This window comes from Cavia porcellus, unplaced genomic scaffold, assembly GCF_034190915.1.
Source record: "Cavia porcellus strain 051 isolate PalLab524CR breed Dunkin Hartley unplaced genomic scaffold, mCavPor4.1 scaffold_26, whole genome shotgun sequence".
Classification (NCBI taxonomy): Eukaryota; Metazoa; Chordata; class Mammalia; order Rodentia; family Caviidae; genus Cavia; species Cavia porcellus.
The window spans coordinates 7,485,125-7,500,308 of record NW_026947509.1 but is presented as its reverse complement, the minus strand read 5'-3'; positions in this window follow the sequence as shown (position 1 = coordinate 7,500,308).

The window sequence follows — 15,184 nt, the reverse complement described above, 5'->3', positions numbered from 1 at the left end:
GTTTGAATGTCCCGGGGTATCTTGAGAATACCTTAGTCCCTTTTATCGTGGTTAACTAAATCTTGAAAGAGTTAAGACAGGGTAAGTAAGTTCAGGGCTAATCAAGTGGTTTTTAGACAGCCTTTCCTTACCTGATCAGCATGCCTGTGCATAGAGGTGACCAGGAACTGGACCCAAAGTTTAAGGAAATTGGAAATACAGATACAAAACAAGTCAGAGCCAAGCTTTGTTGTTTGACGTTTTTATATGTTTTGTTTCTGAGCACAGGGTCTCACTGTGTGTGAGCCCACGTGGTTCTTGAATTCCTGGGCCAGTCCTCCTACCTCAGCCTCCCACACTTAATTTTGCTTTTAGTTACCAACTAGTTATCTGCAAGCCCAAGGGAAGGATGAGTACTTTTTATCAAAAGTAACTTGTAACTCTCTGTTTCAAGTGCATTCTGTAGACTGGATGGTACAGGCAGGGCACACAGAAATAGTCAGCAAAATGGAAGTGATGTTGATCTCACACGCATCATTACAATGGGAGGGGTAGGAAGCCTGCATGCTAAGCTCAGTGCGCAAGGGTTTTGCCAAGGGAAGGACTTGTTAGTGGAATATCTTAATGCACAGCAAGACTCTTCTTGTGTCCTGGCCCCTGTGGTGTGGACCCAAACACATGATGTGCTCTGGCTTTTGCTACTTGTGAACAGTGTGAGTGGAGGCTCTGCATGAGCCTCGCTGTTCATGGTGGCCTCTCACATCTGTTTCCTCACAGAAAGGAGCAATCGCTGGCCACCACTGGCCTCTTCATGGCCCAGGCAGCTGGGCTAAGATTAACCTCATATCCTGAAGCCAGTAGTCAGTACCAGCCAACCTATGGGTTTGTAATTGAGGAAAAAACATTGGTTGTTTTTAATAATGACTGATATATTGGGGTTCTTTGTTATATAGTATTATTACAGCAAACTGAAAACCTATATGTAATCACCCAAATCCAGCCCCTTGACTTTTAAATTTTTCATCATGAAACACAGTAGGTGATTAATTTTTTAAAAATCAAGAGTATGTATATTTAACAAAGACATCAGGCCAAATGACAAAATCATATCTGAAAGACATTAATGTTTCACTTTAGAAAGTGAAAAATGGAACCATAGAAAGGTATTTGGGGAAATGATTTTTAAGATAATAGTACAATTGACCCTTTATTAGTAAAACACTAGTAAATAGTTTTTTTAAAACTAGTGAAACTATTTCACGTATTATTGGGAATGTCTAACTAACAAAAATAAAACCTGAAGAAAATAAAACAGCAAAATATGCAATGCACACATTATTATGTAGATACACAACTAAAAAATAGAGCAACATATTGTCTGAAAATTTTTGAAAAAGTTGTTAGCCTACAGAGCAAGCAGGCATGAGAGTTTACCATTCAGCTATTTCAAATATTTTATTTTCTGAGTTACTGTGTCTCCTTCTAATGATCTCTGTTAGTCTCTCTTCATTTTATGGACCATGCAATTTTCTTTTCTCATTTTTAACATTTTCTGGCTACATGTAAAACATCAGATTATAAAAAGGATGATCAAGTAGATCAGAGTTATTTTACAGAGAAGTTGATAGGGTCTGGTGGTCATACAGTTGAATATCTCCAAACATATGACCAGTAGCCACCCACCTTGGCTGGTGCTTGTTAAAGTACTATGTAGTTTAGAAACAAAGCTATTGTGTCATTTTCCATCATTTAGGAGAAATATGAAGCTCAGACCTGTGACTAACACTAAAGCTCTGTGGACTATTTGGATTAGTGACATTCTCCTGACTTTTAATCCACAGGTCTGTAGCAAAGAACTGTGCCATGATTAAATACAGCTGAATCACCACTCCAAGGGCAGGTTAACAGAATCTTCTTAGCATAGCTCAAAGACATCCTATAACCTCAGCACAAAAGCTTACAAATTAACTATTTGTAGTGTCCTAAATCCCTTTACTGAATCCCTAAAGCTCTCGCATTTCTTCAATGCTCACATCCTAACAAATGCTTTTTAAAAGAATCCTAGAAAAGAGTCGTTAACTAGATGAATCTGTGACCTTCTGTTTTATTTTCTTTCGCAGATTTCCAAAGCTGCTTCTTTGCAATCCTTTTATTCTCCTTAGCTTCGCTTAACCTATCCTGTTGTGATGCTGTTCACCGAGATCCTTGGCAGTGTAAAATCACTGGGCCAAAGAGGATGCAGAGTGTGGTCCTTCCCTGACCTCTCATGGACAAACTAAAACATACTGATGGCTCTTCCCTAGATCAAAACGATGCCACTGGCTGGATTCTTAATTTGCTCTACTGATGGCCACAAAATTTTCGGAGATGCCAGGCTTTTGAGAATCAGGAAGAAACCTCCCTAGAAGAAGAGAAAGCACAGAATGGGGAGAAGCCATTGGTGGGTCCTGGGTTACAAGAAAAGGAAGTCCTGGTGTGAACAGCACTGCAGGGCACCACAAACAGAAGCAAAGTACAGCACATTTTACAGAGCTAGAAAACTCGCTGAATTTGCAAGGGAATAGGTACGTTTAATCTGATTTAAATACTGTACAGTATATTTACACACTGAAATATGATGTGGAACCCAAAAGCATGTACACATTTTCGGTTTCTACCAGTTAAAAATCACTTTAATATAAAAATAAAATGCAAATGTTTATTTGATAAGCAGAAAAGAACAAAAACAACCACAAGGGGAGAAAAATCTTCCTAGCGTCTTGTGGAAATAAAAGTGTAGCCATGTTTTAAAGGAAATCTCTTTCTGATTTCAGTTTCTGTTAGTCTTCCTGACATTATACATTTCAATTCAAGATACAAGAGAATATTGCTTAGATCTCAGCACCCTAGGACTCAATCACAAATCCAGAATAAAATAAGGTTACAGTTCTGGGTAGACCCCATGAAAGCTACTTTTTAAAGAAAATTGATCCTGTTGACTTCCTGGAGGATAGCAACATTTCACGAGGCGTGATAATGAGTGAGCTATAAAAAGCATAAAGACTCACAGATTCTTTTTCCTATTAATGCACACTCTTTAGCAGGCAGAGAGGAACTGGGCTGCACAATGCACATTTCGAATTCTGCTGAATCTAAATGTATGAAAACTGGTTTAAGGTGTTAGCCAAACCATAAATGCAGTTAAATGCACCCAATTCTGATTTATGCCATGTAGTTAAGCCCTTCGTACTGGGTTGCTTCCCAGAGTATGAATTATCTGCTGATTGCTTTAAAATGTAGACCAAGTTCAGCAAACATTATATAAACAGAAAGGAATCATTTCATTCTCATGCATTGTACTGTAATGCAACCCAATATAAAATTTCTATCCTATATCATTGGGTTTGTTTCACTATAGGTCAAAGCTAAATGCCTGCTAAGTACGTAAAAAGCAGTGATGAGCCATTATTTGTATTATGATCAAAACATAACTGATGTGCACCTGAGATAGATTTTAACATTACTCTGTCTTCTGCATTTAAGTCTTTAGTTTTCCTTTCAAATTTCACAGATACTAGGGCTAATGGAATAATCCTCTTAAAAGTGCCCAGGTATTTTGATTTGTTAAATGACAAACACAGATTTATGTTACTTATTGAATTTTACCACTAACAAACACAAGGATAGCAAAAATCCTATATAGCCTCTCTGTCTGAAAGACTACCAGAGGTTAGTAACTAAATATTGGGTGTGTCATTATGGTGTTCTCAAATAAATTTTTTTGTCTTTTAAACAATTTTTTTGTCTATAAGTGATGAATACAGTATATTGTACTTGGTTTCATTTAAATAATCACCCTGACATTCAGATAAGTATCTGAACTTTATCCGAACTATCCAAACTTCCTTTAGTGTAAGATTTGAGTCTGAAAAAATCTCTCAACAACAGATGCCCTTGTAGCTTTTCTTAACTTCCTGCTTCCATTGTGAAAACCAGGTTTCTGCAGAAACTCTCACACATACAAGAAGTCTGCGTGTATATGATGATCGTAGGCTTTTCCCTCATTTAAATTAAAATTTGTCATTGTTTTTGTTCTGTGGACATTTCAGCTCTTACCCAATAGAACTTAGCTTCTTATCTAAAAACAGAACAGTGGGGGCAGGATGTGGTAGTTTTGACCACTGTTTTCATCCTGAAGCTCTTCTCACCCCCATCCATGCTATTTGTGTCACTAGCAGGGCCCAATGGGGTCCCCCAAAGAGAGAGGGGGACCTCAACTCATATCAGCTGTGGAGCTGACATACCGGTTCTCATCATAGAAAAGCATTTCAGACTGTGTCCACATGAGGGGTAGGCAGGCTCAGTGGGCAGAATTGAAAATAAAGGAGAATAGGAAAAGGATTCCAGCATGACAAACGGAGGAGACACAGGTTTGCTAGAGGATCCGATGAGCCTGCTCACGAAAGGATGAGCTGGATTTGGTGGGTGGACTAGAGGTTTACTGAGCATTATTCTGGTTCTGTTGTCATAGTCTCAGAGGACTCCTCATGAGTTGGAGGGAAGGTAGATTCCCATAAGTGACTGTTATTTGGACCAGGGCGGGGCAGCCTCAGTTTCCACCAAGAAGTAATTGCTCCCACTTGGGGAGGTGACCTCACCATAGAGTGGTCTGTGAGGCTTGGCTTTTCCTGGAATCCAAGCCTTTAGTTTCAGGCCAATGACTGAGAACTTCAAAACTCTCTTCTAGGGGATGTGGAATGGGGCATAGTAACCGCTGGCAATTAGGGGTCCTTGAAAGTGACCCTTTCCCTGGTATCCTCAGCCCTGAAGCAGGCTAACAAGCCTTGCATGACAGACCTTCCTTAGTGACCCACATGCTCCTGAGCAGAGGAGAGCAGGGATCTCATTCAAAGTTTGAGGCCACCCCAGCTTCCGGGAGCTTTCAGTTACACACAGGGCATTTGCGGGCCCCGCTTACAGGTCCTTGTGACGCTGATATGTCTGGCTGCCTTCCTGGCCGCACTTTCTCAATTTCTGCTTTTGACCTTTGCTTGCTCTGTGCACCCCTTCATTGCTTGTGTTTTCCAGGCTTTCTCTTCCACAAGCAAGCACTGAGCACTTACGCGCCTGACACTGCTACAGGCGCTGAGCTTAAAACAATGAACAAAGCAGGAAACACAAACCCCTGCACTCATGGGCTACAGTTTCTGCTGGGGATAAGCAGGAAAACAAAGCAAGGAATGGAAGTATGTGTTAGAAGCCTGTTGGTACTGTGGGGAAAATTAAAGCAGAGGGATAGGAAGCTCTGGGAGGGGACCTGGCATAGACAGGGGAGCAGGAGAGAGCTGGTGAGACGATGACAGTTGAACAATGACCCAGGGAGGTGAGGGTTTGATCGTGAGCTGGCTGGAAAAAGGCTGCTCCAGGAAAGAGTGAGAACATCTGGAAAAGCTTGGAGACTGGGGCTGGGGATTCAGCTCAGCAGCATAAGCACCTGCCTTGCAAGCACACAGTCATGAGTTCGATCCCTGGTACCGATTAAAAAAAAAAAAGCTTGGAGACTGATTCATGCCAGGTCTACCTGTTGACCTACATTTCTTCTCCCTCTGAAGACTGTTCATCCCTGTGAGTTATCAACAAACACCCTAATCACGCCAAATCCCCTCTTGGGGAGTCATATCTCTAACTCCCTGGCATCTCTACCTGAATATCTCATGAGCATCTCAAACTCAGTAGAACCCAAACCTGTTTCTTCCTTTCAGAAGTACATTTCTTTCTGTGCTTCTCACTGTGGCATGACACAAACACCCCTTACAACCCAAGCCAGAAACCCAGCAGATCTGATGTCTTTCTTCCTTTCCTTTCTCCCCACATCTAATTTGCTTCTCCATTTAACATTAATTATTGAGAAACTGATTTGTGCCTGCCTCAGTGCTGCGCACTGTGGTTGAAAGTGAATCACCACCTTGGTGGCCTCTCAGTGTGTTTTGCTTTATATTTGTCTCCATTTTCACTGCCACAACCTAAGAACCTCAGTTAGGTCACAGTGACGGCCCCAGCTTGTATCTCACCCTTCCATCCCTGGGCCCTCTGCTCTGCTCTCAGCCATCCTTTTAAAACTCTCAAAGTATACGCAATCTAGAAAAATGGAGCACAGAAATTCTTGGGTTTTGCTGTCTAGAAAACAATTCCATTTTAACATTTACATAGAAAGCAAAAGTTTCCCCAGAAAAGTACCAGCTACAAAAGACACATTCAAGGACAAGCAGCGAGGAACTCTCACTAGGTCTGTGATTGTAGACAAACAACTTGCCTCTTTGTAAATCTTGTTTTCCGGGTGAACAGATTGGACTGGATTCTACCTGGAAATACCTTTTCTAATTTTCAACAGAGGAGAATCTTACTGTTAACCCCAGAGGAAAAATAGGTTTTCTGTGTAGTAGTAGATGAAACGGGATATTTTAGTCCAAAGATACTGATAAATAGCACCAACATTCACCTTTAGACTAAGGAATATATTCTATGAAATTCAGTGCAGTCTCATTTGTAGAAAGTAAAAACTTCTATAGCTATTTTTTAGCTTTATAGTATATATTTTATAATTATAATTTACCTATTTTAGAAATGTTCCAGAATGTCCTGTGATACAAAATCACAATAAGTTTAGAGAAGTAACATAGAAAAAAATCACAAAATCCCCAAAATCACTAGCTTTGAGTGGTTAAATGCCTATGTCAACTAAGAAATTCTACAATACCATTCTACTTGTCAACTTGAAGACCCCAGCAATGGGTTACAGCTTTAAGCAAAAAACAAACAAACAAACAAACAAAAAAGCATTTCCACTTCAATAGTTTGGTACAATTACCAAAAATTTTACACAGAGGAGAAATGCTGAAAGGTTAGGAAAGTCCAGGGAAAATGCAATTCACATTTCTCCTTTAAACACTATTTAGGAATTTATTGAAGGTCTACGGTGATCATAAAAATACTTATAAGTCATTTTTCCTGATTATACATTGAAAACAAAAAAGTCAAGGTTACAAATTCCTAAGTATGTCATCATCCCATAAATTCTTTCTATCTACTAAGCTCCTTTCTGCTATCTACTAAGCACCTCAAACTGTGTATCCTATGTAAGTCTGCACTCTCCTTGCACCTCTGTGCTGGTCAGTTTCCTGTTACTACAACAAATTACTTGAGTAAATGACTTACAAAGAAAAAATGTTTCTTTTGGCTCACAGTTTTGGAGTGTCCAGTCCATGGTCAGTTGGCCTTGTTGCCCTGGGTCTGTGATAGGTAGAACATTATGATAGCAACACATGGCAGAGAAAAATCACTCATCTCATGGTGGGGAAGCAAAAGGAAAGGAGGAGAAAAACGGGTTCCCACAATGCCATTCAAGACTATTTATCCAACTAATCCCTACCTGTTAAACATCGCACCACATTTCTTTCGGGCCATTTTGGGTCTTTAGGGAACAGTTAGGATCCAAACTGTAAGAACCACCCCTCGATTCACTCCTCTCCTCAGTTACTCCACTCCAGAGGGTGGTACTTCTGTACACCAGTCCTCAGGTGGAAAGTGTAGGAGTTTCTCCTGATCACTGTCCCTCCCTTGCTTCCTGTATGGCATGCCAGAGAAAACCCACTGTCTCCACCTGCGTGGTACACACTGAAAGCATATTCTTCTCAGTCTCCATCGCCATCACTGTGATGCACTTCTCTCTCATCTTTTCCCTGGACTGTCTCCAGTGTTCACTAAATCGAAAGCACAGAGCCTTTTGCTTTCCTTTTGCAGGAAAGGTGGGTAGATTATACCAAGACACCTTCCCTTTTCCCTTTGGGCCTGAGAGCCTCACAGTTGACAGACGGCGAACTGGAAAGGAGTGATGGCTGCAGCTGTCAGAGAAAGATTATCTGGGTGCAAGTGCCCGGGAAGAGACTGGAACCCAGTCTGCATTAGCAAATATCCTCCCTCAGCAGCTGAACACCCTTCCACAAACCTTCTTACATGCAACCCTACGAGCACCGCGGTCCAGGTGGAAGTTCAATTAGGTCAGTTGTTTAGGTCCTGGCAGAGGTGAGCAGGGAGGCACGGCACTCGATGAGACTGAGGAGGAGGTGAGAGTGGCACCAACTACACCCAGTCCTGCAAAGGCAGAGACACACAGAAGGGAAATCATAAGCTACCTGGTAAAATAAAGCCCAGTGAAAATCCAAAAGGCTGGGCTTCCCTTTTCATCTGAGTTCTAGCCTGCCAATGTCCATTCGCCTGCCTACCTCCCCTGCCCATCCTCCTAAAGCCCTTAAGGAAGGACCTGACCATTCCTGGGTTTTGAGCAGACCTATAGAGATTGGCTCAACACTTGGTGTTGTTTGCAGGGAGTCTCTGTTCCATAAGGACAGCTAACTTCTGGCAGTCTGTGCTAAAACTGAGATGCTCAGCTTTTCAGCCTCCACAGCATAAATGTTTGGCATGAAACACAGAAATCTGGCATTTTTAATGCTCACATGTCCAAAAGCTGGAGAGCTGGAAAACACTAGGGGTCCCAAATTGGTGTCCACTTTGCAATATTTGGCCTAGGAAAATGTATATTCTCATGCCGCAGGAAGTTGGTTTGCAAAACGAAGGCTGAGCTGAGGCCAAAAAAGCCAGAGTCATTTGCCAGAGGGTAGATGAAATGCGATAGTTTGCTGCACAAAGTTTCTTTTAAAAACTTATTTGCAGCTGCCATGACACATCTTTAAAGTTATAACATGCAGAGCTGTTATTTAGAAATTCTAACAGAGGGAAACAAATCTCAGTTGTTTACATTTAAGCATGATGGAGTGTGATGCTGAAGGAGGGAGGTAAACATTGTGGACTGCACAAAGCCACGCTTGTGAAACAGGGCTGAAGTCGCAGAAGAGATTGAAATGAGCCAGAGGAAAGGCAGAAAGCTTCATTTTTGCAGAAAATATTGTATCTGCTATTATCCAACTTATCCTTAGGATGTGTTGCAAGAAAATATACTTTTCTCAGAAAGCATTTAAGTCAGAATCGATGTTCATGGACCCCATGGCTTTTTAAAAGGAAGTTTTAATTCGTAGAACACTAGTGACCCTGATCACATTTTTACTTCTGTATGAATAAAAGAAGCACAATAAAGGACACTACAAGTATATTGATTTTAAAAAGTATTAAAGATTAGGGACTTTTTTTCTGGTACCAGGAATCAAACTCATGACCTTGCACTTGCCAGGCAGGTACTGAATCACTGAGCTCTGTCTTGAGCAAATTTAGGTTTTAAAAGTCAGAAACTACTCAACTGATACTAGATCATAAACTAGCATTTGGTAGAGCTTAGGAAATGGTGTTAGAAATGAAGAAGTCAAGCAAAAAACAGTAAATGAACCACTTAATCAGGGGAGAAATGTAGGAGCCAAGGAGAGGGAGATTTTAAAATTTTTATTTGTTTGTTCTGTCCAATAATAACTGAGAGTGTCAGGATGCAAAGTCTAACATTGAAGTTTATTCTCTGGTAACGCTGCTAAGAATGGGAGATGCAAAGCACACAGGTCAAGTTTCAAACAAAACTGCTGGTTCCAGTGAGAAAGCAGGCCTGAGTTCCCGGTTGTGTCTGTGTTCTGAGATTCGCAGGTGGTGGTGGGAATATCCGTTATGTTCCCATGCTCCACCTGTTCACGTCCGGCACGAGTCTGTCCACTACTCCACTGCCGTTTCAGCACGATGATAGTAACTGCAGGAATGCAAGGTGTCAATGAGAATAAACAAGAGCGCCCGGCTGATTTGTTTGCTGGTAGTTCTCTGTTGCACTTCACATTAAAACACAAAAAGCGGGTTGCGGTGGCAGCACATGTTTATAATCCTGGTATTCTGGGAGGGTGAATCAGGAAGATCTCACAGTGAAGTCCAGCCTGCCTACTGAGTAATTGTGATTCTGTCTCAAAATTTTAAAATACTTTTTAAAGGTCTGGGGAAGTAGCTCAGTATGAAAGCCCTGGGTTCAAACCCAAGTACTACCAAAAAAAAAAAAAAAAAAAAAAAAAAAAAGAAAAGAAAAAGAAAACCAAACCATACACATGCACACATGTGTGCTCATGCACACACACACACACACACACACACACACACACACACACAAAACATAGCAGTAGCAGCACTCCAGCTCTGGAGCCCTACTTTCTTAGTGCAAAATGACTCTGTTCCCCTTTGGTCCCATGTGACCTTGGGGAAGGTCATTTAACATCACTTTCCCCATCTGTAAAATACAGGTGATAAGAGTATTCCCTACCGTAAGACTAATAAGTGAGCAGTAAATGACTGGAAAGTCATAGCTGTGACTCTGACTATCTTATGCTATGGACCTGATCAGAGAACAAATATTAATAGGTAAACTTTGAATCCAACTCCCCATACTCACCACAATGTCCTGTTCTCTAATCCAGAGACATTTAGTCCTCATCAAATTGCTAGTACTGTAGAACAAAGGCACACCCCAGATTCCCCAGCCTCCATTCTAGTTAAACTGGGACCATGGATCTCTTCTGGCCTGGGCAGTGAATGCAAGAAATTGACAGAGCACGTTTCAGATCTCCTGGAACACTGCAGCCACTGGGTTCTCAGCCACAGTAGCCGTGGAGGCCGCGCACTTCATCTGGGTGATGACCTTAGTAGTCGCTGGAGCCCAGCCCACCCCGCTTCAGGCTCTTCGCGAATGATAAATAAATCTCTCTTATGTGAAGCCACTGAGAGTTTGTAGCCTGCCACTGTAACATCTGGAATGGTCCTCCTTACTGCATGTTCAAAATGATTCATATCTCCTTCACAAAGGAATTAATCAAAATAATATTATCCTAATCCCTTAGTAATGGGCAGTGAAGTCTACTATCTCAGGGAAGGAGGATTCCACGCCTCTGTTCTCAATTTCCCAGCCCGGGACAGAGACTCATCCTGCTCCACACCATCAGCCTGTCCAACTTGGCTGGTATTCTTTATTCTAATCTGAAGGGAAAATTTACTACAGATTACTCTGGTCTCTTTTTCAGAGATAGGCAATTAGAGATGAATACAGTGCATGAGATTCTGCAGATTCTTTTTGCTGGCGAATGGAGAACATTTGAGCTGCTGGCCGTGGTTCAGGTGTGAATGTCAGTGTCACCGTGTAGACCATGCATGATTGAAGGGTCTCCAACTCCGGGGTTGTGGCACCAGTGACATTTAGCTCAGTATTTCTTCTTTTTACAATCCCCAGGCAAGATACTAACCCAGTATTTCCTGTGTTTGAGTCACTAGTGGACGTGCATCGAGTGAAAAGATGGCAGCCCTGGGATAACGCTAACTCATCAAGTTCATTTGAAAATTTCTCTGAGGATGTTTTGCACCTCAGTGTTCTAAAGGTAGCAATAGATCCAAATAAAAAATTATCGAAAAGGCCAAAAATCACCCTTGCTCTACCCCAAATCCTGAACTCACATTTCACAATAAAACAAGACAAATGAATTAGAAAAGGAATAGCCAAGGACTACTAAAGTAATTAGCATAACGTATCCATTGATTTGTATGTCCTGAGGTTTCTAAGAGCAGACATTGTTAGGTTGGACATTTGCCTTGGAGACAATAACAGTCCTACAATTTCAAGTACAGGAACTCGTTTTGGTACCAGGCATTGAACTCATGACATTGCACTTGCCAAGCAGGCACTTGTGCCACTAAATTAAATCCCTGGCCCCAGAAACTCTTTCATGGATTTTATAGGCAGAAATACAAAACATACTCTAACTGTTTTTTCCCAGCCTCTACTTATACTGCTTAACAGAAATAGGAAAACATGCCACTAGGAAATTTTTATGGTCCTTTCTACTTGGATAACAATAGCTTAGTAAAAATGCAAGTAAAAAGAATTGCTTGTTTGTGTAAAGATAAATTCACTTTGATGAATTATCAATGAGAAATCTCTTAGTGAATAACATTGAACCTTGAATGCTTGTGCAGATATGTTTGTATAGTAACTGTTTTGATGTAAAATATTAACATAATTCAGTCTAAAACCTTTTTAAAAATCTATGCAAAATGAACTGCAGAGCTAAATTTAGCTGTAACCTGGACAGAAAAGATCTTTAGCGCAAGCTACCAGAAAATTCACGATAAAAGTTGCCATTGTTTTTGTTGTTGCCCGAATAAATTATCTCAGTGGCCTGCTGACCTGGCTCAAAGGGGCCAAAGGCACAGGAAATTCAGGGTTTGGGGACTGTCTAACCCCTGTGATTTACTCCAGAGGACCTATGCACTCTAAGCTCTTCTGCTTAGGAACTAGTGATTCTTCGTCGGCCCCGAAGAGTCCAGCCTAGAGCATCCCTTGCAGAACCCTGTAACCCATTTCATACTTGCCTGTTTTCTGTGTGTTTATCTGGTGAGGAAAATCACCTAGAGGCTTGTCTGAGCATGGTCCTGATTCATTTTAGGTGTCAATTTGTCTGGGCCTACAGTGGCCAGATCTTTGGCTGCACACTATTCTGGATTTTTCGTAAGCACATGTGGATAAGATTCACGCTTCAGTCAGTAAAATTGCAGAAAAGAAGATTGGCTCCCACACTGTGGGTGGGCTTCCAGTCAAAAGCCTTCATAGAACAAAAAGACCAGCCTTTCCTAAACCAGCAAGACTTCTTAGCAACTCACCTTGGAGACCCCCAGAGTACTGGCTGTCCTGGGTCAGCCAGAAGCCCCAGACTGTGGGCTCACCTGCAGTTTGGACTTGCCTCTGTTCACAGCAAGCCAACTCCTTAAATACATGTGGTATACCACTTCAACACAACAGCCAGGGTGCGCACTGAAATATCTCCAAGTGAAAGGGCACCACATAAAACATGAAGAAAAGACAGAAAGAGGCACCTGTCGTGGTGCTTCCCGGGCACAGGGCTGTGAGCAGTGGGGCACAGGTGACAGCCCAGGCTATGGCTGCCCCGGGCTGGAGACTTTATACACACTATGCACATAAGCTAACAGCTTTTTAGTGCTTAAACCTTTTGAATCTTGTGATAAAACATGGCTTAAAATGCAAACACATGCACAGCTGCTCTAAAAATATTTTACTTAAAATTTAATTAATATTAATTAATTAATATTAATCCATTAGTTAGTTAATATATATTTTAATGCTTTTATTAAAAGCTAAGACATACGCAGATGCCTGAGCCTGGGCCTGCACGAGGTCAGGACTGTTGGTGTCACTGCCTGCCACCTTGTCCTGTTCTGCAGGAAGGCCCCAGAGCCCCAGCTCTGTGGAAACCAGGCTTCCTTCTGCCATCCTATGCCTGGCAAGGCTCTTCCTAAGGAGGCCCCTCCTTGTGGAAACATGTCCACCGTGTTTGCTCCTTTCTTTCCAGCACAGATCAGCCTGTGAGCGGACAATGCAGCCCGAGCATCCATCTCTGCTAATGAGAGCTTTACAGTGCTGGGCTCCATGTCTCAAACTTTCCACAGAACTCGAGGCCAGCAAAGAGTTGCTGCTCCCTCACTGTGCGTTTCCTGCAACCTTTTTCTTATCCTGCAGTTTCCCTTTCTCTTGCCTCTTCAGTTGTGCATTCATTAGTGGATATGACAGCTCCAGCTTCATTGAAATCCTATAGGACCACCATAGAGTATGTAGCCCAGGATTGAACAAAATACACTCTGGGGTGTAAACGCTAAACATAACCTCCCGTTGGTTCAGTTTTGTTGGCGAATTCTGACTAATAGAGGTACTAAGCGGAAACATAAGATCCATTATTCCATTTACCCTGTGATGGGATCGTGTCAACACGGCAACGCAACGTAGCATGAATTATGCCGGTAGCGTCCTCAGGACATCTTTATTTATACAAGAAAAATCAGGCAGCTTAAATGGTCTTTTTTCTTATTTTATTTTTTAACAATGTTATGGTGTCTTCTCTCAAGGTGCCTTAAATTATGTTTTCTTATAACCATGGAGAGCAATTCCTTATTTTTCTTCTTTCTCAAATCCTTATGAAAATGGTAGAGAAATAAGTTTCCATTCTAAATTTCTGATCAACCCTCAGAGGATAAACTCCTGGAAGCTAAATCTGAATTTGTTTAGCTGTTTTGGAAATGATCCTCATTCGCAATCGCATGAGTGCAGTTCCTCCCCAGAAAGATGCTCCTAAAGAAGTGAAATTGGAGCAAAAAGGAATACAACCAACATTGTAACATCACACATTCCCTCTTTTGCAAGGATATTTTTCAGAAAGAGACAGGAGACAGAAGTCTAAGCCATGCTTTTAGTTGAAGGAACACTGTAAACACTTAGAGAATCACGGACGGGTGATAGACCCAGTTATCTTGAACAGTTTCAGAATGCCAACCCACAAAATATTTCAAAGATGGGATGCAAGCCAATAAACAAAATCTTTAGGGCATGAGGTGGAATGTATGGGGTAATTAAATAAGCTGGAAATGGAAGATGAATCATGGAGGTAAAAGATATATTCATTCCTTCAATAGACTTTATTAAACATGTGTCAAGCCCTGTGATAAATAATAGGATATAGCAATTTTGATCTTAGATTGACAGACCTGGTGTTAGGCAACACAGGTGTGCTTTCTTCTCATCTGAACCCCAGAATATTCTCAGTCACTACTCCTGCTCCATCTACACCTTCCAGGGCACACGTTTTATTTAGATTCATAAATAAGAACGAGAATGACTGATGTGTTTTTAAAGCCTGAGTTTTTGTTTCTTAAAAGAACAAGAAATTAAGCCATTAAGAAGAACTGAGAGGGAATAACATTAGAGGGAGACAAAGCAGGGAGAAAGAGGAAATCCAAAGGAGGGGTCTGGGAGCATAGATTTTAGGCAAATATTAAAGCCTCAAATGCCTGCAGTACATATTCAGTAATTCTATCTGAATGAGCCAGAAGTCACAGGGAGAAGCACCCCAAATGTTCTGTGAAAGTTTCACTTAGGCAATTGTTTACTGATTCCTGAGATGTGTGTGTGTTTGCTTGTATGGGGAGGTAATTAAATTCTGATTTCATTGGCGAGTAATATGGTTTAAACTCATTTTAAGAGATCTAGCAATAGCCGGCTAAATCTTTGTAAGAATTTTCTGTTTAAAAAATTTCAGCTTATCCCAATTATTTTTTATAGGCAAATGAACACTTGGCAAATGCCTCGTTTGACTAGCTGTCATCCAACTGGGGAGGAAAGACTCAAATAGAATGAAAA